The 18,279-nt window shown below is 36.6% G+C and overlaps 1 pseudogene; it reads right to left on the reverse strand.

Annotated features, from left to right (window-relative positions):
• Window positions 1-4,779: 4,779 nt before the first annotated feature.
• LOC148253066 (ABC transporter G family member 32 pseudogene) lies at window positions 4,780-5,951 on the reverse strand (annotated as a pseudogene).
• Between the last annotated feature and the right edge of the window lie 12,328 nt (window positions 5,952-18,279).

The raw sequence follows: 18,279 nt of genomic DNA on the forward strand, positions 1-18,279 counted from the left end.
GCTCATGAATCTTGATAATAGCCTAGTAGCAAATATGATGTCTGGTCGTGTTGCAGTCAAATATAACAAACTTCTAACTAAACTCCTGTAGGTGGTTTCATATGCCTTTTTTGCTCCATCGTCTTTTTTTAGCTTTTCATTGGCTATTAGGGGAGTTGTAACTGACTTGCAATCTTGCAAATTAAACTTTTTTAAAATATTTTTTCTGTAATAGAAAGATGCTTGTATCACCTTTGCATACTTCTAAATTGTATCCAACTTGTGAAACTCATCTCAAAGGAAAAATGACCAATCTTCATTTACTAGAAGTGGAGAAAGAGTTTTTGAATTATTGGGACTAATTCATTTTGATGTTTGTGGCCCCATGAAAATTCAAGCCAGATGAGGATATTCTTACTTTATCACTTTCACTGATGATATATTAAGATATGAATTTATATATCTTATGAAACCTAAATCTGAATCTTTTAAAATGTTCAAAAGATTCTATAATGAAGTTGAGAAACAGACAAGTAAAAGCATTAAAATGTTAAGGTCTGATTGAGAAGAAAAATATCTTGGTGATGATTTTACTGGATATCCCAAAGAGAATGAGATTCTCTCATAGTGGACCCTCCTAGAACACCCCAACACAATGATGCACCCAAAAGAAGAAATTGAACTTTGTTAGATATGATGAGATCAATGATGGAGTTTACAGATCTTCTAATTAATTTATGGGGATATGCTTTAGAAACTGCATTATATTTGATAAATAAATTACCCACTAAATCAGTCTCTACAAGACCATATAAAATATGGAAATGACATAAATCGAATCTTAAACTTGTTAAAGTTTGGGGTTGTCTAGTTTATATTAAGAGATTGCAAATCAATAAACTTGACTCAAGATCTTAGAAGTGTAGATTCATTAGATATCCCAAAAAATAATAAGATAATTATTTCTATCACCCATCTAACCAAAAGTGTTTGTGGCTAGAGGAGTAGCCTTTTTAGAAATAGAATTTATATTAGAAGGAAATCATGGTAAAAGAATTGAACTTGATAAAATTCAAGAAACTAATGAATTAATACAGGAAGAGGATCATGAGAAACAAGTTGAGTAACCTTTAGTAGATGTTTTGAAGATGACAAGAAAGTTATCATCTCCAATGGTTGGAGTTCAAGAAATAAATGTTGTTCAAGGACCAGTTAATGAACCTGTTCAAAATCAAATTGAACAATAACCTAATGTAGTATAAGGTGAGTAAGTTGTACATGAACCTCTTAGAAGATCTACTAGGCAACATCATGCATCGGATAGGTTGAATCTTATGGTGCAAGATAATGTATCAAATGAGGTTGATCATGATGATGATGAACCCAAAACTTATGAAGAGACTATGCAAAGCTCTAATTTAAAGAAATGGAAAAAGACCATGGAATCTGAAATAAAATCCATGAAGGTCAACAAAGTTTGGACTTTGGTTGAAACTTCAAAGAATATGAAGCCTATTGGTTATAAATGAGTTTTTAAGAAAAAAAATTAGAGCAGATAGAAACGTGGAGACCTATAAGGCATGTCTTGTTGCTAAGGAACATCTTCATAAAGAATGAATCGATTATGACGAAATATTTTCCCATGTAGCAATGCTTAAAGCAATTCAAATTCTATTTGTTGTAGCTATATACTATGATTACGAGATATGACAAATGGATGTGAAAACAGCTTTCCTAAATGGTGAGTTAGAAGAGGTATGTATATATGACACAACCTGAAAGTTTTATATCCCTATCTGATCATGATAAAGTATGTAAGATACAAATATCCATTTATGGATTAAAACAAGCATCTCAGTGTTGGAATATTCGCTTTAACAAAATAATTAAAAAGTTTAATTTTATTAGATGCGAAGATGAACCTTGTGTATAAAAAAAAGTTAGTGGAGTATGATTATTTTCTTAGTGTTGTATGTTAATGATATACTGCACATTGCGAATGAAATACGAACATTACAAAATATTAAAATTTGGCTATCTAAATAGTTCTCCATGAAAGATTTAGGAGAAATAGCTTATGTATTGGGAATAAAGATCTATAGAGATAGATATAAGAATTTGCTTGGACTTTTTCGGTCTATGTACATTGACACCATCTTGAAGATGTTTAATATAAAAAAATTTAAAAAGAGCTATCTACCGCTATGCACTAGAATTACTCTCAGTAGAGAAAATTGTCCTAGAACCTTTGAAGAGAGGAAATGGATGAGTAGAGTCTCGTATGCTAACATAGTGAGAGCTATCATGTATACCATGACATGTATACATCCTGATGTGGCTTATGCACTAGGAGTGACTAGCTGATATCAGTTGAATCGCGATGAGGAACATTGAAAAATGGTAAAGACCATTTTCAAGTATTTGAGAAGAACTAAAGACTAATTCTTTTTCTATGGAGAATCGGAGTTAAAACTAGAAGTTTATTCCGATGTAAGTTTTGCCTCAGATAAACATGATAGAAAATTTATATCTCGTTATGTGTTCACCTTAAATGGTGGTGCAGTGAGTTGGAAAAGTTTTAAACAAGCTACGGTAGTTGATTTTGTGACTGAAATAGAGTATATAGCAGCGAATGAAGCCGCCAAAGAATCTGTTTGGATGAAAAAGTTCTCAACTGAACTTAGTGTGGTTCCTTTAATATAAAATCTAGTTATATTATTGTGTGACAATATTAGCGCTATCACATAAGTAAAGTAGTCGAGATCTCATCAAAGATCCAAATACATTTTATGGAGGTACCACTTGATTAAGAAAATCGTTGAATGTGGGGATGTTAAAATTAAAAAGGTTGATAGAAAGGATAATGCAGCTGACCTATTCATTAAGGCTCTTGGTGCAAAAGAGTTTGACAAGTATAAGTAGAAATTGGGAATAAAGTACATGACAAATTTGATCTAATACAAGTGGGAGATTATTAGGAATATAATTGTTATGGACAAGATCTAACTATTTGCGTAATATATTGAATACACTTTTGTTTGACAATTTATTTTAATATATGACAATAATATTTTCATTATCATATTTATTATCTTATTTTTTAATTTATGTGGTAAAGTTCTTGATTAAATTTAAAGATCTTACATCAAGATGGAGATCTTGATAATGAGAGTAAAGTATTTTATAATTTAATATAAAATATTTTTAGTTATTAGATCATCAAAATAGAACATTAATGATTCGGTAAGACCAATATATATGTGATGGTCTCTATAAAATAAAGATTGATGGATCTCATTAACTAAATCACATATACAAATAATGGATATAATGATATAATAATTAAACCGATCTAATTGAGAATTTCTAATGGTTAATATTGTCTTAAACTGTCAATAGAATATTTTCTTAAAAGAATGATATGTAAGAATTTTTTTAATCTGATATCATCATAGTAATTAACAAGTCAAATGAGATGTAAGAATTTTTTTTAACATGAGATTATTATAATAATTAACAAGTCATTTATCAAACTTTGATTATGGGCACTTATAATCATAAAACTATAGTTGAAAAAATATTGGGTATGATTAAATACTTCTAAAATTAGTGATTGCTCAAGATGGAATCTGTCAACTTTGGTAATAAGTTTAAGCTCTATGTTACTATTTATTATAACGAATATTTAAAATCTTGGTCAGGACAATTGAATAAAAGAAAAAATGAGTTTCTTATGTCATTCATTAGTTAATTATAATTAATATAAAATATAATTAGTTTTCTATTGAGATTTAACAGTTAACCAAATCCTAGGTTAATTAGGAGTAATAATAACGGAAGAAAATATTACATAATTCTCTAGTAGATTTTTAAGAGTAATTTTACACTTTATACTATCTGATCATTAAGGAGTGTTGCTAGATGATAACTTTGATTAATAAATTGGTTTGACCAATTTACTACTGGTTTAGTATTGAACCTATGGGGTCGCACACTAACGAGTATTTTGGTTTTTGATAATTAAATTGGAGGATTTAACTTAGTCAAATAAATAATTATTTTTATGTAAATAGAATATTATTATATTTTTTGTTAGCATAGAAGATATAAGTAATATTGCAGAAAAATTGGATTTTTCTATTTTTGAAATAGAAAATTAATATTTATATTTATTGTAAAATAAAATTTGTAATTGGATTGATTTATAAAATATTTTATTAATAAATAATAATAACAACAACAACAAAAAATTAATAATAATAATAATAGGCCGCCGCACAATTAGGTTATATATATATATATATATAATGGGAGGTTGAAAAGAAAGATAAGAAAAGGCTAGTAAAAAGAGACAACCGCACACCTGTAGACGCTGATAAAAAAAGGCAACCGCACATCCACAGATGCTGATAAAAAGGCAACTGCAGGTGTTGGTAAAAAGGCAGCCACAGGTGTTGGTAAAAAGTCAGCAGCAGTAATATAGTGTAAAAAGTCACTCGTAGGTGTTGCTAAAAAGGCAGCTGCATGTGCTAGAAAAAAAAATAACCGCACATTAAAAACAAGAAAAAAATTGAGAGAATTTTGATTTTTCAATTTGTTAAAATTTTGTGAGAAAATTTTAACACAAATATTATTCAATTTATTTACATGTTTCATTGATCAAGATTTGATTAGTAAAGGTCAATCTCGGTGTGGATATGCATAAAATCTTCGTATATGAAAAAAATTAATTTGAGAACCCACTACTAGATAAGTTTTAAATTGGATCTTTAACATGTAATATAATTTTTGAAGCACAAGTAGATCAAATTAGATTATTTTATATCTTCTACCGCATGTTGTGAACACGTTACAATCCTTAAATATAAGCTCTCCACCACACTTCATAAGCAAAAGCTGTATAAAAAAATTAGAAACACTAGAGAACTCAGGATTATTGGGAAGTTTAAACAGGCTTAGACTATGCATTGATACTATAATAGAACTATCTTAGTAACTGAAGATCAGCATATTATCTAGAATAATATGCAAGCTACAACAGCTACAAGAATGTAGAAGGAAGATATTAACTAGTGAAAAGAGTTTTTTACTTTTGTTATTCGTATCAAATGACAGAAAATGAGAAATTATTATCACTATGCACAAAACTATGAGAAGATAATACCTCATCAAAGGATTCAACAATGTCTATGATAGGCTGATGAATTGTGCAGACAATTATTCGCTCAATATTAACAATATTTCTCACAGTTCTCATCACAATGGCTGCAGCTCTTGCATCCGAGCCTGATGTGGGCTCAATCATGAACACTATAGAAGGATTGGTGACCAATTCAACAGTGATGGTCAATCTTTTTCATTGTTCTATTGATAAACCATCTATTCCAAGTAGGCCAACCAATGCTCTACTTAGTGGAGTCAACTCTACAAGTTCCATTTAGGAAATCAACCCATGCCCAGTTGACATCTGAAGGTAACTGGAGCCAAGCAGAGAAGAGAAGTGACTCTAGAACAATTAAGCATGGAGAATGAATGTCATTCTACTCATAGTAGCTAGAAATTCTTGCAAATTCCTGTTTTTCGGGACAACTAGAAATATATATGCTCCCTTCTATTACCCCACCAGTTTTTCTACTAGTAAAAACATCCATTAGGGTATTTTTCCCAACACCACTGACTCTAACCAGTGTTGTAAGCACACTAGGTCTAAATGCTCCAGTAACATTAACCAACAACTATAATCTATCTTTTGTTGTCTCTTGTTGTTTCAATTCCTGAAGTTAAACTTGGATGAGAAGAAGAGAGTTAAAATATTTTAGAAGTATTAGCAGAAAGTAATGGAGCTGTATGCATACCAAAGGGACATCTATAAAGAAATTGATATGCTGAAAGACAATGAAAGTGGTTGAAAAGGCACAATCTTGCATATTCCAAGTATTGTTTCTTTCTAAGGTTGTCGTTTCCTCATCCATTCTTGTACACCATTCTTTGAACTTGTTTGCATCTTCAAAATAGATTGGTTCTTCATTTTGAGAAAGTAGGCATTTTATGCTACCGTAAATTTCTTCAAGGATTTCCGTTTCCTTGATGGTATTTATGATGAACAAGAGCTTGATCTAGACAAAAGGATGAATGGGGGCTTATTTCATTTTATCTCTTAGATTTATTTGAGCGTCTATGTATTCACCATCTTCCAATAATGCACCTAAAATTGATTGAATATAATTTCAATTCCAACAAACTTTCTCATTAAAAAATAAAATCATAGCTGATTGATAACTTCTTGATAAGAGGATTATAAAAATGATATCCATTTATTTCGTTGTTATAACCCACAAAAAGGCATTTGATGTTATTGTCATTAACTTTTCTCTTTTTTGTAATGGAACAAGCACAAATCCAATGCAGCAAAAAACTTTTAAATGAGATATCTTGAGTTTCCATTTGTGCCAAGCTTTAAATGATATTAGTCGAGTCAAAGTCGATATAGGAGATCGGTTGAGAATGTAAACAGTTGTATAGATTGCTTCCGCCCAAAAGCTGTTTGGAAGACTTTTGGCATTCAACATGTTTTTTCCCATCTCTACAAGGTTGTGATTCTTTCATTCAAAAATTCTATTTTATTGTCGAGTATAGTTGGTTGTTAGTTGCCTTTGAATGCCACTTTCTTCAAAAAATTAATCAAATTCTTTTAAGAAAATCTCTCCACAACAATTTGTTCATAAAAAGGCTTATTACTTTGCTTTTTAATGAATGCTTTAAAAATTTTAAAAATAACAAGAGCTTTTGATTTTTCCTTAAAAAATACACTTATGTCATTCGACTATAATCACTAACAAAGACTAGGAAGTACCTGTTGTTGTTAAGGGAGCATGTCTTTATGAGCTTTTAAATATCTTCATGAACTAATTATTCAGGTTTTAAAGCTCTTCTTATTGGTCCTCTAGGAAAAGAGTCGCGATATTGTTTTCCAACTTCACAATTCTCACATACTTTATTTACATTTTTAATCATGGGTAAACCATCAACATAATCTTGTTTAGAAATTAAATTCAGTTTTTGAAACTCGAATGACCATATCTATGATGCCGAAGCCAGTTATCACCAGTCAATATTACCTTCATAACATGTTTTTCATTAGAGCTGAGAACATATAGAAAAATCTTATTTTTTTGCCATGGATACATTTGTAAGCAAAATTTTTTGAACTTATCTTTAAACACATAGCAAGTAGAATCCTAAAAAATAAGTGAGTAGTCATCCAACAAAAGTTATCCCACACTCAACAAACTTAATCCAAATCGGGAACATACAACACATTTTAAATACAATTCAAGTCAAAATAGTTCAACATAATAGTACTTTTTTCCTTATGTTATGTGTATCATTACATTGCCCATAGTAATCTGGTTGATCACTAACTTATCTAGTTTGATGAAAATTTTTAAATCACTTGTCATGTAATTACCATAACTACTGTCAATGTACAAAATCTCTACAGAATGTTTTTTGGCTTAAAAGCATGTAATGAAAAGATTTTCAGTCTCATCCTCCTTTTTCTCTTGAGCTAAGTTGGTTTGTTTCTCCTTAATCCTACAAGATCTCTTAATATGTCCATACTTTTTGCAATAATAACACTTTTTTCATTTCCTATTCTCACATTCATCATTTTTTCTTGGCAATTGGTTATATCCATTTGATCAACCACCATTTTTACTTCCATTTTTTCTTATGCGAGTTATGTCCACACCACTTGTTAGAGATGTTTTATTGCTTGATTCATCAGCACATTTTTCGCCTTACAATATGTAACAACCCAAAAAACTTTTATTTTATTTTTATTTTTATTGGAATTTTATTTGATTTTATTTTATTTATTAATTAATTTATAAGGTTGTAATTTAATTTTATTTTATTTAATGGTGATAAAAATAATAATAATGATAAATATGGGTAAAATTATTTTTGGGAATTAATTGAAAATGATTTTAGGAAAAAGGGGTGAAAATTTGAATTATAGGGGTGTTTCTGAAAAGAAAATCGAAAACCAGGTGTCAAAACACAATTTAGGAAAGATGCGCCACGTCAACAGCCACGTCAGTAGCCCGGTCAGCAGCCCCAGCCAACCAGGACACGCCGCGTGGTAGTCTAGATTAAATCGTGATGGGCGGCTAAGATTAAAAGGGAAAGGTTATAAATAACCTCACCCACACGCAACCCCAAACCCTAGCTGCTAGTACCCTCACCAGAGAAGACGACCCAGTCACCGGAGGAGCCGGCCGCCGCCACCTGCCGCCGCATCGGAGGATTTTCCGACCGCTAAACGAGGTAAAATTTCTCCCCTGTGCTCATTTTTCGATACTGAATCCACCTGTGGCCAAATTAGAGCCAAACCACCGGCCAATCGACCGAAAAACACCGCCGAAGTCCAGCGATGCCGCCGCAACTTCCCTTGGTTTTTGCCTCTGATGAGGCCCTTCATGATTCCCGTTTGATGTAATTTTTACACCACTGTGATCACCGTCCTTTTCTCTACAGGTTGACCGGAGCAAAACATCAAATCGCGACTCGCGCCAAAGAAGCTGCCGCACCCGAGAGCTCCGCCGCCAGTAAGTCTCAGTTTTTCGTAATTTTTTCACCCACTGAGGGCCCTAGGGGTGTTTTATCGCAGGAATCGATGCGAGTTTGGCCGAATTCGGCCGAAAACAGCCAACCCGTGGCGGATCGCTGCCGTGGGCGGCGATCCGTTGCTGGAGCACGGCGGAGCCGCTGTGTTGGAATTTCAATATTGGTCTAAAGGGCCCTGGGTCTTTTTTGGGGTTTTTTGAGGTCACGTGCAGGTACCGGAAGTGTGTTTCAGTTTCTCAAAAAAAAAATTCAAGAAATTGAGGGACAGCCTGAAGGTGCAGTAAGAACCCGATTTCAGACCCCGAAACAAGTAAAGATCTCTCACCCTATCTCCTATCACGGTATTAAAGCTCAATAAATGATAAAACAGTATTTCATGAATTAATAGATGTGTATAATTGCTTACAGTTGCTAATGGAGCCCGAATTTGGTGTATTTGTCGGTCAGTTGTTGTTTGATCTATTTTATAATTTTAAATGCAGTATGGTACCTGATGTGTTTATTTTATGATTTCGTATGCATGAATCCCGGTTTCATTTATTATGATTTGAATTATGGTGAACCCGATGTTGTGTTGTTTTGTTTGGTGTTCATTACTGGTTTACGTATTTATGTTTGATTGGATAATTGAGACCAAGAAAAATGGAAAAAGTTATGTGAATTGATAAATGGATAATGTCGACAGCCTAACTAGATATCCTGGGAGATGGTGGATGGACCGGGTCCGTAGGGAAGCCTACCGGGAACGTGGTCTCTCATATCGGATAGGGTATGGAGACATTATGTGTTTTAGTGCCCATACCGGACGGGGTATGGGGACGGCCCGTTTCACCCTCATACAGGACGGGGTATTGAGGTTTATGGTTTTGGTACCCATATCGGATAGGGTATGAGGACGGCCCTGAAATCAAGTTATTAATGTGAATGGTTCACGTGTAGCGGAGACCCCTTATGGGTCCCATGGATACTAGTAGGCTGATAAAAGAGAAAAATTATTGTCTGATGATTGAAAAACGAAAGTTTGATATGTGTTATGTTATAAAGTGTGCATGATTTTATGATGTTTATGATGTTTATGATGTTATTGTATTTCATAAGTTGTCTTTCATGAATCTCACCGAGGTAAGTGGACAGTAAAAGTTTTTATTATTGATAAATGAGTTTGCTATAAATTATGCTCCATTAGTTGTTTTTGTTTTCCACCAGTCTTTACTCCTGTGGCAGTGAGATAGTGTGATATCTTTACTGGGCTAGTGTAGCTCATTCCTTACTTAACCGTTTCAGATCAAGAGGACTTGGTTCCCGAGCCCGTCCCACAGGAAGATGGCTAGTAGATGACTAAGGATTTCATAGATTTATTTATAGCATTCATTACTAGTGTTTACTTCAGTTAGTTTATTCTTTCATACGTTTAATACGTTTTGGTTATTGTGTAAGGGATATTAATCAGAATTTTTTTTTCGCTTCCGCACTTAGAATTTTTAATACATACATTTTCTTTAAATTTCCGAGGTCTTTACAATTGGTATCAGAGCCGCATTCCTCGAACTCATCCCTTACACAATAATGCTTAGAGAAATACCCACCGATAAATCGTTACTCAACCCTTCTTGGTGAAATGCAGGTACAGAGAAATGAGGAGAAGAAGACCCCCACTAAACCGAGCAGCCCGGGATTATTCGCTTCAAAAAGATGTGGACATAATATTTGAGATGCTGAAAAGGATCATGGCTGCTCAGCAAGGTCGAGAGGAGAGAAGGGAGTTACCCGAACCTCCCCCACTACCACAGGTTGAGCCACCGCTATAGCAAGCGGATCCCAAGCCACCTCGGCACGAGCCTGCTCCACCACAGTACCACCCCGCACCACCATCGCAGTGTGAACCGGTGCCCCAGCCACCGTATTGCCCAGCACCGCCACAGTACAATCCGGTGCACCCACTATATCAGCAGGTGCCACCACAGGGCCCCCCAGTCTATCCCCAGCCAGGCCCAGTCCCTCTTCCACGGGACCTAGCTCCTTCCTTGATCGACCCAGGCTACATAGAGAGGTACAGGAGACTGAACCCTTCCACTTTTACAGGGAGATCCTCTTTTGAAGATGCCCAGTACTGGTTGGTAGAGACTGAGAGAGCTTTTAAGACCTTCGGAGTGGTTCCTGAGCAGAGAGCTGCCCTTGCTTCCTACATGCTGGTAGGGAAAGCAGGTCGTTGGTGGGAACTCAAGCAGACCACCCTGCCTACACCAGCCACTTGGGAGCAGTTCTTAGCAGCCTTCCATGCGGAGTATCTCCCTGACCACATCCGATACCTAAAGGAGATGGAGTTTGTTCAGCTGGTCCAGGGAAACATGACGGTATCAGAATATGATCATAAGTTCCTAGAGATGGGTCGATACTCCCCGAAGACATTGATGGATGAGGGCAGGAAGGTTAGGAGATTCCAGTGGGGCCTCCGCCCAGAGATCAAGCAGCACTTATTAGTACTGGAGCTCAAGACATACTCTGTCATTCTAGCAAAGGTGCAGATTGTGGAGAGGAGTGTCAACACCTGTCCTCAGTCAGTAGGGAGTCACCGATCCTCAGCTCCACCCCGCAGACCACCACCTATTGCGCCAGTCCAACTAAATAAGAGGCCCATACCAGTGATCCAGGCCCCTCCTCAAGCTCCAGGGGCAGCACGTGGAAAGATCTGCCAGCACTGTGGCAGGGATCACGGGGACCGACCATGCTACCGCCTCAATAACACCTGTCGCATATGTGGTAGTGCCCAGCACTATGCGAGAGAGTACCCGAGGAACCAGAACCAAGGAAGACCTCCTTTTCAGGGCAGGGTTTACAACCTCACCCAACAGGATGCCGACGCTGACCTGGACGTGGTACAGGGTATGTACACTATCTGTGACCATATTGCTCATGTTTTATTTGACACTGGTGCATCGCATTCATTTGTTTCACATGTTTTTGCATCCAAACTTAATGTATCACCTGATAAACTTGATTCAATGTTATTTGTGTCTACTGCTGGGGGTGAAACACTATTAGGGAAAGTTGTCTACAGGGTTTGTGCCGTGGAGATAGCAAATAGGAAACTGAATGTAGACCTGATAGGGTTAGACACGGGAGATTTTGATGTAATCTTAGGAATGGATTGGCTAGCGGCGTATCACGCCACTATAGATTGCTTTAACAAGAATGTTGTATTTAATCCTCCCAATGAGGAGCCATTTATAAGTTAATAAAATCATTTAGTACTTATTCCTTGATGGCAAGTTTTCTTAATTTTCTAGTACCTTAATCTTGCTATTTTCTCTAACTAGGCAAGCCCAAGAAGGAAATTTGTATCTAAGAGATTCCGATAGTCTAAGACTTTTCAGATGTGTTTCCGGACGAACTACCCGGACTGCCAGTGGACAGGGAAGTCGAGTTCACTATAGACCTGCAGCCAGGCACCCAGCCCATTTCGGTTGCTCCTTACTGCATGAGCTGCATTGAGATGGAAAAGCTGAGAAAACAGATCACTGAATTGCAAGACAGTGATTTTATTAGACACAGTGTGTCCCCTTGGGGTGCTGGAGTCACTTTTGCTAGGAAGGGAGATGGAACATTGAGACTATGTATTGATTACAGAGGATTGAACAAGGTTACAATTAAGAACAAATATCCCCTTCCCAGGATTGATGACCTCTTTGATCAGCTGCAGGGTGCACAGGTCTTCTCTAAAATAGACCTACGATCAGGTTACCATCAGGTGAAGATAAGAACAGAAGACATCCCCAAGACGGCCTTTCGAACTAGGTACGGACATTATAAGTTCCTGGTCATGCCATTTGGGCTAACCAACGCCCCAGCAATCTTTATGGATCTGATGAACAGGGTCTTTAGAGAGTTCTTAGATTAATTTGTTATCGTGTTCATCGATGACATCTTAGTCTACTCGAAAAGCAAAGAATAACATGCTCACCATCTTGCCCAAGTTTTGCAGGTCCTCAGAAAAAAGAAGTTATATGCAAAGTTGAGTAAGTGTGGATTTTAGCTTGAGCAGACCGCCTTCCTAGGACACATCATATCGAAGAAAGGAGTATCAGTGAATCCCAAAAAGGTTGAAAGGTACTTGGCTGGGAGAAGTTGACATCAGTTAAGGAAATTCGAAGCTTCCTGGGGATGGTAGGTTATTACCGCAAGTTCGTTGAAGGATTCTCCAGTCTAGCAGCTCCTCTAACCCGACTCACAAAGAAGAATGCCAAGTTTGAGTGGAATGAGGACTATGAAAGAAGTTTTTCAGAATTAAAAAAATGACTAACTACTGCATCCGTGCTGGCTTTACCGAGTGGATCGGGGGAATATATAGTTTATAGTGATGCCTCCTATCTAGGCCTAGGTTGTGTCCTGATGCAGCATAGGAAGGTCATAGCATATGGGTCCAGACAGTTAAAGAATCATGAGAATAATTATCCCACCCATGACTTGGAGCTTACCGCAATCATACACGCCTTGAAAACTTGGCGCCACTACTTATACAGAGGGACCTTTCAGATCTATACTGATTATAAGAGTTTGAAACACATATTCACTCAGAAGGATCTCCACATGCGTCAGAGAAGGTGGATGGAACTCCTTAAAGACTATGATTGTGATATCTTATACCATCCGGGTAAGGGCAACGTGGTAGCAGATGCTCTCAGCAGGAAAAGTGCATGTATCTTAGTCCATTTGATAGTTTCAGAATGTAGGCAAATTGGGACCACACAACAGGTTCGACTTCAGGACCTGAGGAGAGTCACATGTTTGGGCCGCCTGACAGTCCAGCCCAAGTTAATCCAGAGAATAAGAAAAACCCAGTCAGTCAACCCCCCCCCCCTAGTAGCCCCCAAGATCAATACAGAATAGGGAGCAAGCTCAGAATTTTGAGTATTTGCCGATGGATTACTCCGGTTCCAAGACAGAGTGTGTGTTCCAAATGACAGCGAGTTAAAGAGAGACATCATGACAGAGTCCCACAACTCGAAGTTTTCCATGCATCCCGGAAGTACCAAAATGTACCAAAGTATGCGACCCCGGTTTTGGTGGAATGGGATGAAGAGAGACATAGCCAACTTTGTATCTAAATGCTTGGTATGTTAGCAGGTCAAGGCAGAGCATCAGCGCCCAGGTGGGCTACTTCAGCCTTTACCGATCCCGGAGTGGAAGTGGGAACACATCACCATGGACTTCGTGACGGGATTACCCAAGGCACGTTCAGGACATGACGCCATCTGGGTAATTGTTGATCGGCTTACCAAATCTTCCCACTTCTTGGCCATCAGGATGACCGACCCCTTGGATAAGTTGGCAAGAATGTATATCCGGAAAATAGTCAGATTGCATGGAGTTCCAGTGACAGTGGTATCCGACAGAGACCCCAAGTTCACTTCTCAGTTTTGGAGTAGCTATCAGCAAGCCATGGGAACAAAGTTCCACAATGTGTTCCATGTATCCATGCTACATAAGTACAACCCGAACCCCTCTCATGTCTTGGCTCATGAACCGCTTCCACTCCAATAGAACTTATCTTATGAGGAAGTACCGGTCAGTATCACGGACCAAAAGAGCAAAATACTCCGTAACCGAAAAATATCATTTGTAAAGGTAGTGTGGCAGAACCACTCGCCAAGGGAGGCTATCTCGGAGCTAGAATAAGACTTTAGAGCCAGTATCCCCATTTTTTTAACCAAGAGTAAGAGACAAATTTGGGGGACCAAATTTCTTTAAGGGGAGGAGAGTTGTAACACCCAAAATTTTTTTTTTATTTTATTTTAATTTTATTAGAATTTTGTCTAATTTTTATTTTAATAATTAATTTATAAGGTTTTAATTTAATTTAATTAATTTAATAGAAATAAAAATAATAATAATAATAAAATTGGATAAAATTATTTTTGAGATTTAATTGAAATTGATTTTGAGAAAAATGGGTGAAAATTTGGATTCTGGGGGTGTTTTTGAAAAGAAAATTAAAAATCGGGGGTCAAAACGTAATTTAGAAAAATAGTACCACGTCAGTAGCTGCATCAGCAGTCCCGACCAACCAGGAGACGCTGCGTGGCAGGGACGCTGATGCGGGAAGCCACGCAGGACGGAGATACGTGGGCGATCCGCTTGTGCGCGATTGGATGGCTCAGATCCGTTCCCGCGCGCACGGACAGCCCAGATCAAAAGCGCACATGGACGGCCTAGATCTCACGCGTACGGACGGTCCATATTTATTTCTAATTTAATCGCGATCGGATGGCCCATATTAAATCATGATGGACGGCTCAGATTAAAAGGGGAAGGTTATAAATAATCGCATCCACACCCAACCCCAAACACTAGCTGCCAGAACCCTCGCCGGAGAAGACGACCCAGCCACCGGATGAACCAGCCGCCGCCGCCCGCCGCCGCACCGGAGGATTTTTCGACCACCAAACGAGGTAAAATTTCTCCTCTTGGCTCATTTTTCGATGTTGAACCTCCCTGTGGCCAAATCGGAGCCAAACCACCAGCTAATTGGCCGAAAAACACTGTCGAAGTCCAGCGGTGCCACCGTGGGTTTTCTCAATTTTTACCTCCGATGAGACCTTTTCCGGTTCCCGTTCGATGTAATTTTTATACCACTATGACCACCGTCCTTTTCTCTACAGGTTGACCGGAGCAAAACACCAAATCGCAACTCGCGCCGGAGGAGCCGCCGCACCCGAGAGCTTCGCCGCCGGTAAGTCTCAGTTTTCTAAAATTTTTTTGGCCCACCGACAGCCCTAGGGGTGTTTTATCACAAGAACCAATGCAAGTTTAGCCAAATACGACCGGAAACTGCCAACCCAAGGCGGATCCCCGCCGTGGGCGGCGGCGCCGTCACCAGAGCACGGCGGAGCCGCCATGCCGGAATTCTGAAATTGACCGAAATGGCCTTGGGTCTGATTTGGGGTTTTTTAGGGACATGTGCAGGTACCGGAAGTGTGTTTCAATTTTCGGAGAAAAATTCAGGGCATCTAGGGACTGCATGTAGGCGCAGTGAGAACCCGATTTTAGACTACGAAACAAGTAAGGATCCCTCATCCTATTTCCTATTACGGCATTAAAGCTCAATAAATGATAAAATTGTATGTTATGAATTAATAGTTATGTATAATTAATTAAAGTTGCTAATGGAGCCTGAATCTGATGTATTTTTCGGTCAGGTGTTGTTTGATTTATTTTACAGTTTTGAATGCAGTATGGTGCCTGATGTGTTTATTCTATGGTTTCGTATGCATGAATCACGGTTTCATTTATTATGGTTTGAATTATTGTGAACCCGATATTGTATTGTCTTGTTTGGTGTCCATTACTGGTTTATGTGTTTATATTTGATTGGATAATTGAGATTAAAAAAAAATGGAAAAAGGTATGTGAATTGATCAATGAATATTATCGACAGCCTGACTAGATATCCTGGGAGATGGTAGACGGATCAGGTCCATAGGGAACCCTATCGGGAACGTGGTCTCTAATATCGAACGGGGTATGGAGACTTTATGTGTTTTGGCGCCCATACCAGACGGGGTATGGAGACAGCCCGTTTTACCCTCATACCGGACGGGGTATTAAGGTTTATGGTTTTGGCGCCCATACCGGACGGGGTATGGGGACGGCCTTAGAATTAAGTTATTAATGTGAATGGTTCATGTGTAGCGGGGACCCCCTATAGATCCCCATGGATACCAGTAGGCTGATAAAAGAGGAAATTTGTTGCCTGATAATTGAAATACAAAAGCATGATATGTGTTATGTTACAGAGTATGCATGATCTTATGATGTTTATGATGTTATTATTTCTCATAAGTTGTTTTCATGAATCTCGCTAAGGTAAGTGGACAGTAAATATTTTTATTATTGATAAATGAGTTTGTTATAAATTATGCTCCATTAGTCGTTTTTGTTTTCTACCAACCTTTACTTCTATGACAGTGAGATAGTGTGATGTCTTTACTGGACTAGTATAGCTCATTCCTTACTTTACCATTTCAGATCATGAGGACTTGATTCCCGAGCCCGTTCTACAAGAAGATAGCGAGTAGAAACCTAAGAATTTATTAGTTTTCCTTATAGTATTCATTCATAGTATTTCCTTTAGTTAGTTTATTCTTTCATACGTTTATACGTTTTGATTATTGTGTAAGGGATGTTAATCACAATCTATTTTATTTTGCTTTCTTACTTAGAATAAATATATACATTTCCTTTTAATTTCCGGGACCGTTACATGATACATATCTTCCTTCACAGCAGGTCGTAGATTTGAGTTAAACTAGATTTTTGTATGTGTTCTTATTTTTAATTTATTTGTGTGACATTATATACATCTTATATTAAGATAAGAATTATTTTTAAAAAAATATAAAATAGTCTAAAAGCAAACATCATGAAGTTTTGGTGACGGAAGATTAAGAAGAATACAATCCGTTGTATGAGTTTATAAGCAGAAAAAGCATCTCTAATCCAAGTGAGGATGCCTTCTTCACTGTGTCATCTGCATATGTTTAGACGCTGGTAAAATACAAAAGAAATCCAGAAAATGTTTCATCATGATTTCCAGGGGAGAGACCAATTACAACCATACAATTCAGTTTATCTCCCTCTGTCAAATTACTGATGTCTATATAATATATATACATACCTCTCTCCGTGTCTCTCCCTATATATATATATATATATATATAATTAAAAAAAAATTACCTCTTCGTGAATGGAGAACCGGAGGGGATGAGCTTCCAAGAGGGCGACGAAGGCAGCTTTGACGGCTCGATGACAGGTTTCAGTAGGGACCACGGCAGTTTTAGAAGGACGCAGGCGCAGGTTACAGAGAAACCCCCAACTTCTGTTTTGCAGAAAGAAGTGGGAGTGGCTGCTATGTCAATTTTTTTAAGACGATATGACACTAACTGCCTTAATTTTGAAAGATTAGCTTAAACTAATTTTAAATATTGAAATGTATAATTTAATTAAAAAATATAAGTACATAAAACAATATTACAAAAATTTAAATAGTATTTATCTCTATAAATAAAATACTCTCTATCTGGAATTCCATTTGAAATTCAGTAGTTGTTATCTAATAGAAGCAGGTAGAACAGTGTAGAGCTTTTTTGTAATAAACTCTGTTTGTGGCGGGGCATGAAGACGTGGAAGTAAAACTGGTATTTATTAAATTATAGTTTTAAAAATTAATTATATAATATATCAATATAATTAACTAGGAATTAAATTATATTTTAATGTTTAAAAATGTTAAATAAATAATTACTATATTATTAAAATTAATTTTATATTTAAAAGTTGTATAAAGTATAATAAATCAAAATTTAAATTTTATGCTTATATTTTAAAATTTTAAACAGATAATTTGAGTCAATAATATTTATATTTTATTATTATTTAATATATATATATAATTGTAATTATCAGTTAATTTTATTTTTATATTTTAAAATCTAAGTAAACAATTCATAAATTTTATTTTTAATAATTATATTTATAGTTAATATTAACATAATATTTTTTTTATTTAAAAAAAAAACCTCATTCTATATATAAATGTAGATATAAATAATGCACGGGGACTTTTTCTTTTGTCACAATTCGGCATCCTTGCGTGTTTTTCATTTTTAAACCACT

Source organism: Carica papaya, chromosome 7 (genome assembly GCF_054855325.1).
Source record: "Carica papaya isolate Zhongbai chromosome 7, ASM5485532v1, whole genome shotgun sequence".
Taxonomy (NCBI): Eukaryota; Viridiplantae; Streptophyta; class Magnoliopsida; order Brassicales; family Caricaceae; genus Carica; species Carica papaya.